This window comes from Micropterus salmoides, unplaced genomic scaffold (assembly GCF_014851395.1).
Source record: "Micropterus salmoides isolate LMB-PRFRI ecotype aquatic unplaced genomic scaffold, ASM1485139v1 Ms_hic_scaffold_1, whole genome shotgun sequence".
Classification (NCBI taxonomy): domain Eukaryota; kingdom Metazoa; phylum Chordata; class Actinopteri; order Centrarchiformes; family Centrarchidae; genus Micropterus; species Micropterus salmoides.
The window spans coordinates 58,044,033-58,051,773 of NW_024040040.1; the positions used below are offsets into that span (position 1 = coordinate 58,044,033).

General features: G+C 39.0%; 2 long non-coding RNA genes across 2 annotated transcripts; both read right to left on the reverse strand.

Annotated features, from left to right (window-relative positions):
* Positions 1-4,262: 4,262 nt before the first annotated feature.
* On the reverse strand, positions 4,263-5,417 carry LOC119914134. The gene is made up of 2 exons (XR_005446733.1): positions 5,298-5,417; positions 4,263-4,864 (listed from the first exon to the last, which is right to left on the reverse strand). It is a non-coding gene; the product is annotated as an uncharacterized LOC119914134 (long non-coding RNA).
* A 5-nt stretch (positions 5,418-5,422) lies between these two features.
* Positions 5,423-6,995, reverse strand: LOC119914140. Its single transcript, XR_005446734.1, has 3 exons — positions 6,696-6,995; positions 5,845-5,924; positions 5,423-5,631 (listed from the first exon to the last, which is right to left on the reverse strand). It is a non-coding gene; the product is annotated as an uncharacterized LOC119914140 (long non-coding RNA).
* Positions 6,996-7,741: the final 746 nt, after the last annotated feature.

The following is a 7,741-nucleotide window of genomic DNA, read 5'->3' on the forward strand; positions in this document are numbered from 1 at the left end:
CCTATGGAATTTGACCTCTGACCCAGTGTTAGGGGGAGTAGAGATTAGGTTTATGAAGGACTGAACTCTTCTATGGTGTCTAACAGATGTTACACTTATCCTACAGCACTGTGCCCTTATATGGTATTTGGCAGATACCTAAACATGTCCTATATAAGCTGTGTTGATGTACAGAGAGACAGAGTCGCCATCGGGCTGGGTCACTCTCCAAGCTGCTGCAGAGCTTGTAATTGATGCTGAATTCCTTGATGTAATAAACTTTTATGATCAAGAACAGTGTCAAGCGGATTTCTTCTCAAACATCATCACAGCATTATTGTTCAGACACCACAAAAGTTCGAGGAGTAAAACCGGACCCAGATGAAACCACGGTGTCCTAAGATGACCTCTTTGTTCACGTGCATCCCCACCATGTAGGCAGTAGAATCCGTAAAGAAATTGCTACTACAAGACAACACCCTGGAAAACTAGAGCTAGCCTCAGCCCTGACCAGATCTGTAAATTACTAGACCTCTGTCTAACACCACCTATTTCCAGTACAACGGAGGATTCTACAGACAAAAGCATGGCTGTTCCATGGGCTCACCTGTGTCACCCATTGTGGCTGACCATCTACATGGAAGAAGTGGAGGAAAAAGGCTTTAACTCCTGTGCTGGCAATCCGAGGTTTTCAAATAAATAGCTCAGGCAAACACTTGTCTTTCTGTGAATTTTCTTCAAGTCTTCTGCAGAAGGACTCACAGCAAACACATACATGCATGTATGCTTGAATGAGTGAGGACAGCTGAGTGAGCCTGTTATTTATCCAGCTTTAGGGTCAGTCAGAAACAATTTGTCCCTGAAGTCTGGATAACAAAGAGAACAGAGATATTTGGACTGTTACTTGTACACAGATTCAGTGCCAAATCACACATTAGTCTCCCTGAGTCCAGGGTTACATGCAAAATGTCTGGAATTCCCATTACACTCCTTCAGAGGAACAGCACCGAGCCACTGGTACAGGTATGTGTGACTTAGGTCAAAATAAAAAAACCCAGGAAGTGCAAGCCTTCACAGAACACATCAACTCCATGGACAGTAACATCAAGTTCACACGAAAAGATGTCCACAACAGTTTGGCCTTCCTGGACTGTGCTCTACACACTGAAGAGGACAGGAGCCTGCAAATTGGGTTTACAGGAAACCCACACACACACAGACCATTACTTTTTGATTCCCACCACCCACAAGCTAGGAGTCATCAGAACCCTGCACCACAGAGCAGACTACATACCCACAAGTGCAGAAGCCAGAGAGAAGGAACAGAACCACCTGAAGGGGGCACTTACAGCCTGTGGACCCTAAACGGACCTTTGTGAAAACAGCCACAAAATCCAGGAAGAAGAACAAAACTACAGGGGAGGAGGAAAAGAAGGTCAAACAACAACATTGTGATTCCATATGTGTCTGGAGTATCAGAGAAACTCAGGAGGATTTTCAACAAACACAAACACCCTGTGTTTTTAGATACTGGTACACCCCAAAGACCGCACACCCAAACACAAGAAAAGCAATCTAGTGTATATGATCCAGTGCAGCGAGGAATGCACAGACCTGTACATTGAGGAAACTAAACAACCACTACACGCATGGCTCAACACAGAAGGGCCAACTCCTCAGGTCAAGACTCTGCTGTCTACTTACATCTGAAGGACAGATGACACTCGTTTGAGGACCACCAGGTGCACATTTTAGACAGAGAATGGAGATGGATGGTTTGAAAGAGGTGTCAAGGAAGCCATCTACACCCGGGTTGAGAAGCCATCAATGAACAGAGGAGGGGGTCTACGCCACCACTTAAATTGCTGTCCTTTCATCACTTCCCAGGAAACTGAACAAGCATTTCCTCTTGGCCTCAGGTGTAGATGCCAACGATGGTCGTTCAGACTTGGCCATGACGGTTCTAATGACCATGACGACTGTTGTTACCACTGTTGTTACCACAGCCAGAGCGCTTCGACAGGGCAGCTGTGGCGCAGGAGGTAGAGCCAGAGGTTGCCTGTTAATCGGAAGGTCAGTGGTTCAATCCCCGGCTCCTCCAGGCTGGATGTCGAAGTATCCTTGGGCAAGATACTGAACCCGAATTGCCCAGGCTGACTTCTCTTCATGCAGAGCAAGTAGGCTACTGTACTCTGTGTTGACATTTTTACATCCAGTAAAGTTAGGTAGTACTACTTGCAACAAATGTATCATATCAACCAAAGCAGTCTGAAAAGAAGCTGCGCCTCAAAAACACCCGCTAGCGCGCCCTGCTGGGCGTTTTGAGAAGAGCAGCTGGCGTGAGCAGCTGGCGTGAGCAGCTGGCGTTTTCAGCTGGCAAAAACACTTTGGTGGACATGGGCCCTAAATTATTTTTCAGTTTTCAGATGAGTCTGAAAAAGTGGTTGTTAGGAAAAGAAAGGATGGAGGTGACTGGATGATCTGAGGTTAGTAAAGCAAATTAGTGATGCAAACTAGTCCTTTAAAGCTAATTAGGTGACGTTTCTTTTTGGATTTTAATGTGCAAATAAAATGCACCTCAGAAGGGAGGTGCATGTGAAACTCATGTTGTCTATTTTTTTATATTAATGTCTACAAATAAATGTCAAAAGCTGTAAAATATAGACACAAAAGGCAAATATGAACAATCTATAATCTATCTATAATGATTCTGAGGTCATATCAACAGGGTTGTAGGGGGTGATACCCAAAACATGCTGTGCCATAAATGTAAAATAACTGTGGAGAGCATAACCAACCAAATTACTTTCATCTAAGGTCACATAAAATTACATAAAACTATGGATAAACACTGAAATTTTAAGCTATTGTAATGTGATTTTGTTGGGGTTTTATTTTCAGAAATAATACACAAATGTGCACAATTTATTTTTCTGTGTTTGCTGACGGCACCCTTTCCTGCGAGTTCTAATGATGAATTATTATCCTCTACTGCCATCAAGTGGCCTCTTTTGTGTACTAATTTTAGTTCTAATTTGTTTAATCTTTGTTAATAATTCTACTTTTACATAGTAAATTTAGCTATATTTGACTATAAAACTTTGTCCCAACATTTGTTATATTTTTGGATGATCTAATCTTAACATTCACCATAAGAACCATGGAGGTAAAATCTTTTTTTAAAGATAAGCATGCATAAATTAACACTATTAAAACCTCAAAGGGACATATTGTAAAGATCAAAACATGTTCTGATTACACAATCACAGTTAATCAATCACTTATTGCGTAAAACCCATCATTCTTTGTTATGTGATACTTTTCACATGGCTGGATGTCTTTCCTCAGTAGGGAGTATCCCACTTGGCGCAAAATGCTCATTATCCCCATTATCTTGGCAGTGATGTTGACTTTGTTGGTTATCCTCCCTATTTTTTGGTTACAGACATTACTCATACTCCCCTGCCTAAGTCTGTTAGTATGCTAAGTATGCTCACAGATAGTAAATAAATCAATTAATTTGACTAATTGACGCAAAGAATTTGCATTGATGCTTCGTTTAATCCATGTAACTATACAGCACACTGTTTCACATTTATTACTGTTGCACATTGTGCTTACGCTGTGAACAATGGAGGAAGAGAGAGAAAATAGCAAGGGACGAAGAAGAAAGTATCTGAAGTATGGGATTATTTCATGCTAAAAGAAAACAACTCTGTAATGTTACAGCCTACCCATTGTAAAATGAAACTGCAGACCTCAGCTGTAAATGTACACACGTGCGTTTGTTGTTCTCCTGGTGGGGCCGTGAATTTGGGTTATAACGTTGTAGTCATGAGTTAACTTGGTTAGGCTCGACTGCACATCTGCCAGGCTGCTTGAAAAGCAGTCTATTACGTATTTGGGTTCTTGGGCCATAGTTTCAATGGCTACCTTTTTTTTTTTGCTCAGATGGGAACCCATTTGTGAAAACAAATCAAGCAAATCCTCTTTTTCACTCTCCTCAAGTGTGCCCTGAAGTGCCACCACGCAAGGAAACACATTACTTTTAAGTATTGGTGGAATTTTGGCTTTATGGTAAAATGTATGGACTGTCGTGATGGACTCCTACATTGACCACATTAAAGAGGCAGTGTGGTGAGTAGTTTGGACAGTTCATTTCACTACATGTAGTAGGGTGTGTTACAATACATGTCAGTAACACTTGCCTATCTAGGCATTCATTGTGAAATACGGATGGATGGCTGGCAAACATTTATGGTGCTGAAAAAACAAGACCATGATATCTTGACCAATACTGTCAGGGACAGTTTTAGTTTTTTAATACTGCAGGATTATACCAATGTCAAGTATACAAACATTCATTGTGTCAATGTTTGGATCTGTGTATATCAAGATATGTCATGTCAAAGTCCAGCAAAGAAATATGAATACGGACATACGTAACGATGAGCTTGAGAGCGATGAGAGCTTATTTGGTGGCTTTGCGGAAATATTACATGAATATAAAATGGGAATGAAAACAAACAAAACAAAAACATGAACCTATATGATGCTACAAATAAGGTTAGACTTTAAATATAACCAAAAATCTATTACCACATATACTTCTGGGGGTTGTGCACCAGTCTCATCAGAATGGTCTTCTGTCCATAGAAGAGTTGTAGGAAGGTCATCAACACCATCTTCAGCCAAATCTCTGTTGAAGTTTGTCATAATAACTCCCTGTGTTGCACATGGGTGTGACATGCTGAACTGGACTCAACGATGCAACATCATCTGCTATCGAGTGTTGCACTGGACTTGAGTGTTCTGCTGCTTGGGGTGGCAGTGCGGGAATCCAAAGTTGGATCTGTTGATCAGGTCGTCTGAGTTTTTTGGGATGCTGTTAAAAAACATATATAGTAACAAAAAATACACAGCGAGGTGAGTTTTAAAGAAACAAATAAACAGTTGCTTGACAAGCATTTCCCCCATCAATCTACACTCAATAACCATAACAATAACAATTTTTGTGAATTTATTCAAAATCAAATAATATTTTTAATTAATCTACTGTATAAAACAATAAAGTGTGGAAAACTGAAGCAACTTTATACTGTAGTCATGTTTTTTTAAATTATTTCAAAGTTGAAGTCCCCCCAAATGTGTGCATTATCATATTTTCTTTAAAAAGTAAGAAAGGTCCTTGAGAATTTTAAGAGCTTAAGCTGAATTAAAAAATACTTGTTGTATTGTAATTGTAATTTATGAAAATCAGCTACACATTCGAAAAGCTGGCATCGGTAAATGTAAATTTTTTCTGCTCTACATATTACCTTTTCGTACATCTCACTGTCATCTGAGGAATCTGAGACAGATGCCTAGTTCCTCCTCCATTCTTGGACCTCACTTGATGAAAGTCATCATTTGGAAATGCAGCCACCCAACCTCTATCCTCTGTGCTTTTTTTAGCATTACAATTTTTATGTCTTGCCATTACACCAACATTCTGCACAGCAGAGGTTCGACTTGGTTCTCCAAGAGACCCAGCCTTTTTCATCCGTCTTGTGGCAATCTTTTGGCAAATCTAAAACTGCTTCTTAGTCAGTATTTCCTTCCCTCCTGCCAAGCGGTTGCCATATGAAGAGATATATTTTGCCCTTTCTTCATCTGTCATAATACAAAAGACAGCTCGGTCAATCGGCAATTAGAAATTAAAACTCAAAATTACTTACATTTCTTTTAACTGAGTACAACTCAAATGGGTGCAGACAACATTAATCTGAAAAATGTTTAGGCTACAGTATATCAGAAATATATTCAATACTGAGTGAATAAGTTATTAATTTGAAAGATCATTTTCAAGGGTAGTTATATCATTACCTTGTCCATTTTCATTCAGTTTATATCTTCTTCTGCAACATTCCTTGACTTAAGGAAGTCCTCAATGTCCTCCTCCATGTCTACATACATAACAGTTAGTTATTAATTCAGTCATTTTGACCTTTCTTTACATTCTTTAATTTATGCCAGACAAAGCTGACATCTCATATTACATATACTGTACGCAAGACAAAACTATTTAAAAAAAACAGACAAAATCTTATTAAATAAAAATGTGTCACATGTAAGTGAATCTTTAAAGAACCTCTGAGGAATTAATGTCTCTTCAAGTCTTTCCCAGTTGGTGAGAAAAGGCTGGTGTTTCAACTCTTTCATTATGGAAAGAAAATCCCTTTTGCATGGTAAAAGTCACATATTTATCAGCATGTTAGCAAAATGTGTCCACATTAGGCCCTCACAGATAAGAGCAACTGCTAACTTTTTTACGTAGCATTATGTTATTAATGTAAACAACAAAGTTCTAATAAACAATGGCTAATTCCACAGTCCATTAATTGACACTGCATGTTGTCGTCTATATGTTACAGATGCAGCAATGACGACATTAAAGTTAGCTTACTCACTCAAGTGAACATTGTGAAGCTAACGTTCATTGGAGGACAACAATCCTGAAGTTTATAAACAACGTATTAACAGGCCTACTGCTGCAATGAAAGACAATCTGCTGCAGAAACCGTAACGTTAAACACACTGACAACACCACTGTTGTGCAAACATTACAGACTAAAGGAGTTGGACCACCTCACTATCAAAATCACTGCGTTTTTCCCCTTTACCCAATGCTGACATTCGATAAGTTACATTGTGTCATTTAAAACACAAAACTTTACCTGAAATGGACCACCTGTCCGTACACAGCTCATGTAACTTCACGTCAGGGCACCTAAAAGGAGCTGGGAGCAGCTGCCTGAGCCAAAATGACAGCTATGGCTCAGAAGTAACGGAAGAAGATAGGTATTGCTAGGTAACGCAAAAGTATTGTGAGGGAATTCAAAACATATTGTGAGACGCAAAGTATTGCGAGGTACTGCAAAAGTATTCCGAGCAAATGCAAAGTAGTCCTCAAAGAAAATCTCTCGCTGAGCCCTCGGAGCCACCGTAACAATGCAAAAAGTCTGCAAGGCTTTAATTGCTGCAAAGGGTGGATTATTTGATGAAAGCAATTATTATTTCAATTAAAACTATATTTCTAACCTTGTCAATGACAAAAATAACAAGGCGATTTTCTCAGAGCCCTGACTGCATTTGTGTCAGTAAGTAAATTTCTGAAGCAGTAGGCCTACTGATTTTTGAATTCCAAGTTGTGTCTCTCGTTTCATGTGTCACAGTACTAATGGTTAATCTACAGGTTATTTAGTGCTTTAACACACCCTGTCAGAGTTTTTCAGTGTAAAAATAAATCAAGTTGATATGTCAGGAGTTCCTGTCGGGACGAAAGTAACACTTGTTACTTTAGCTGAAAATAACAAGTGTTACTTTTGTCCTGCTACAGTGACCACAAGTGTTTCTTTTGTCCCGCTGCTAATGTGGTGAATTTCTCTGTGTTGCAGCATGTATTGAAACATGTTTATGTTGTAGAGTGAGGGTTAGAAAGACAGACAGAGGTCTGATTCAGCCAGATGTTTTCATGCACATTTTGGAATTGCGTATAAAAACAGCTGGATAGAAACATGACTATCTTTGCATTATTTTGAGAATTTATATTTATGTTATGAATATTCATTTTCATATTATTGTTGAAGAAATGTTTTATAAAATGGATTGACATTGCCAATAAAAATTATAAATACAATGAAAATGTAATTTATAAATTTTTGTGCAAGGACAAAATACATTTGCAGTTACATATTTACAAGGTCATAGGTCACGTATATTT